Raw genomic sequence first — 3,798 nt, 5'->3', positions numbered from 1 at the left:
GGACTGGAAGCCCTAATGTCATTGGCTGACAGATCCCGGGTCCTGGTTGGCCGTTGACCTCAAGCTCCGCCCTGAAGGCGGAGTATAAGAAGCCGGAGTCTTCCCCCGCAGGCCAGTTTACTATCGAGCTGCGGGGGAACAGACACGCTTAATAAAGCCTCATCGACTTCACTCTATTCGTCTCACGGAGTCTTTGTGCGCTACACCGGGTCTCTGGCTTTCTGAGACAGCAGTGTTAACCTGGGTCCCTGGCACTGTGAGGTAGCAGTGCTGACCCGGGTCCCTGGCACTGTGAGACAGCAGATGCTAACCCGGGTTCCTGGCACTGTGAGGTAGCAGTGCTGACCCGGGTCCCTGGCCCTCTGAGACAGCAGTGTTAACCCAATCCCTGGCACTGTGAGACAGCAGTGTTAACCCGGGTCCCTGGCACTGTGAGGTAGCAGTGCTGACCCGGGTCCCTGGCCCTCTGAGACAGCAGTGTTAACCCAATCCCTGGCACTGTGAGACAGCAGTGTTAACCCGGTCACTGGCACTGTGAGGCAGCAGTGCTGACCCGGGTCCCTGGCACTGTGAGACAGCAGTGTTAACCCGGGTCCCTGGCACTGTGAGACAGCAGTGTTTTTTTTTTAAATAATATTTGATTGAAAATTTTTGGTCAACCAACACAGTACATTGTGCATCCTTTACACAACATTGTAACAATACAGATAATAATGACCTTTTTAAATTTAAACAAAAACAACAACAAATAAATAAATATTAAATAACAAAAAATAAAAACTAGCCCTAATTGGCAACTGCCTTGCCTCAGGCCACCCCCCCCCCATCCCCCCCCCATCCCTCCCCCCCCCCCCCCCCCCAGGCTTGGCCGCTGCTGCTGCCTTCTTTGTTCTCCCCTATCTATCTTTCCGCAAGATATTCGACGAACGGTTGCCACCGCCTAGTAAACCCTTGAGCCGACCCCCTTAGGACGAACTTAATCCGCTCTAACTTTATGAACCCCGCCATATCATTTATCCAGGTCTCCACCCCCGGGGGCTTGGCTTCTTTCCACATTAGCAATATTCTGCGCCGGGCTACTAGGGACGCAAAGGCCAAAACATCGGCCTCTTTCGCCTCCTGCACTCCCGGCTCTTGTGCAACCCCAAATATAGCCAACCCCCAGCTTGGTTCGACCCGGACTCCTACTACTTTCGAAAGCACCTTTGTCACCCCCATCCAAAACCCCTGTAGTGCCGGGCATGACCAAAACATATGGGTATGATTCGCTGGGCTTCTCGACCACCTCGCACACCTATCCTCCACCCCAAAAAATTTACTGAGCCGTGTTCCAGTCATATGTGCCCTGTGTAATACCTTAAACTGAATCAGGCTTAGCCTGGCGCACGAGGACGACGTGTTTACCCTGTTTAGGGCATCTGCCCACATCCCCTCCTCAATCTCCTCCCCTAGCTCTTCTTCCCATTTCCCTTTTAGTTCGTCCATCATAGTCTCCCCTTCGTCTCTCATTTCCCTATATATATCCGACACCTTACCGTCCCCCACCCATTTCTTTGAGATGACTCTGTCCTGCACCTCTTGTGTCGGGAGCTGCGGGAATTCCCTCACCTGCTGCCTCGCAAAAGCCCTCAATTGCATGTACCTGAATGCATTCCCTTGGGGCAACCCATATTTCTCGGTCAGCGCTCCCAGACTCGCAAACTTCCCATCCACAAATAGATCATTCAATTGCGTTATACCTGCTCTTTGCCACATTCCATATCCCCCATCCATTCCCCCCGGGGCAAACCTATGGTTGTTTCTTATCGGGGACCCCCCCAGTGCTCCGGTCTTTCCCCTATGTCGTCTCCACTGTCCCCAAATCTTCAGTGTAGCTACCACCACCGGACTCGTGGTATAGTTCCTTGGTGAGAACGGCAATGGGGCTGTCACCATAGCCTGCAGGCTGGTCCCCCTACAGGACGCCCTCTCTAATCTCTTCCACGCCGCTCCTTCCTCCTCTCCCATCCACTTACTCACCATTGAAATATTAGCGGCCCAATAATACTCACTTAGGCTCGGTAGTGCCAGCCCCCCCCTATCCCTACTACGCTGTAAGAATCCCTTCCTCACTCTCGGAGTCTTCCCGGCCCAAACAAAACCCATGATACTCTTTTCTATCCTTTTGAAAAAAGCCTTCGTGATCACCACCGGGAGACACTGAAACACAAAAAGGAATCTCGGGAGGACCACCATCTTAACCGCCTGCACCCTCCCTGCCATTGACAATGCTACCATATCCCATCTCTTGAAATCTTCCTCCATCTGTTCCACCAACCGCGTCAAATTTAGCCTGTGCAATGTGCCCCAATTCTTAGCTATCTGGATCCCCAGGTAACGAAAGTCTCTTGTTACCTTCCTCAACGGTAGGTCTTCTATTTCTCTACTCTGCTCCCCTGGATGCACCACAAACAGCTCACTCTTTCCCATGTTCAATTTATACCCTGAAAAATCCCCAAACTCCCCAAGTATCCGCATTATTTCTGGCATCCCCTCCGCTGGATCCGCCACATATAGTAGCAGATCATCCGCATATAAAGATACCCGGTGTTCTTCTCCTCCCCTAAGTATTCCCCTCCATCCCTTGGAACCTCTCAGCGCTATCGCCAGGGGCTCAATCGCCAGTGCAAACAGTAATGGGGACAGAGGACATCCCTGCCTTGTCCCTCTATGGAGCCGAAAATATGCCGATCCCCGTCCATTCGTGACCACACTCGCCACTGGGGCCCTATACAACAGCTGCACCCATCTAACATACCCCTCTCCGAACCCAAATCTCCTCAACACCTCCCACAGATAATCCCACTCCACTCTATCAAATGCTTTCTCGGCATCCATCGCCACTACTATCTCCGTTTCACCCTCTGGTGGGGCCATCATCATTACCCCTAACAACCTCCGTATGTTCGTGTTCAGCTGTCTCCCCTTCACAAACCCAGTTTGGTCCTCATGAACCACCCCCGGGACACATTCCTCTATTCTCATTGCCATTACCTTGGCCAAGACTTTGGCATCTACATTGAGGAGGGAGATTGGTCTGTAGGACCCGCATTGTAGCGGATCCTTTTCCTTCTTTAAAAGAAGCGATATCGTTGCTTCTGACATAGTCGGGGGCAGTTGTCCCCTTTCCTTTGCCTCGTTGAAGGTCCTCGTCAGTAGCGGGGCGAGCAAGTCCAAATATTTTCTGTAAAATTCAACTGGGAATCCGTCCGGTCCCGGGGCCTTTCCCGTCTGCATGTTCCTAATTCCTTTCACCACTTCTTCTACCGTGATCTGTGCTCCCAATCCCATCCTTTCCTGCTCTTCCACCTTGGGAATTTCCAGCCGATCCAAAAACTCCATCATTCTCTCCCTCCCATCCGGGGGTTGAGCTTCATACAATTTTTTATAAAATGTCTTAAACACTTCATTCACTCTCTCCGCTCCCCGCTCCGTCTCTCCATCTTCGTCTCTCACCCCCCCTATTTCCCTCGCTGCTCCCCTTTTCCTCAATTGGTGTGCCAGCAATCTGCTCGCCTTCTCTCCATATTCATACTGTACACCCTGCGCCTTCCTCCATTGTGCCTCTGCAGTGCCTGTGGTCAGCAAGTCAAATTCCACATGCAGCCTTTGCCTTTCCCTATACAGTCCCTCCTCCGGTGCTTCCGCATACTGTCTGTCCACCCTCAAAAGTTCTTGCAACAACCGCTCCCGTTCCTTACTCTCCTGCTTCCCTTTATGTGTCCTTATTGATATCAGCTCCCCCCTAACCACCGCCTT

The sequence above is a fragment of the Scyliorhinus torazame genome, chromosome 4, assembly GCF_047496885.1.
Source record: "Scyliorhinus torazame isolate Kashiwa2021f chromosome 4, sScyTor2.1, whole genome shotgun sequence".
Taxonomy (NCBI): Eukaryota; Metazoa; Chordata; class Chondrichthyes; order Carcharhiniformes; family Scyliorhinidae; genus Scyliorhinus; species Scyliorhinus torazame.
Note: the sequence above shows the minus strand (reverse complement) of the source record.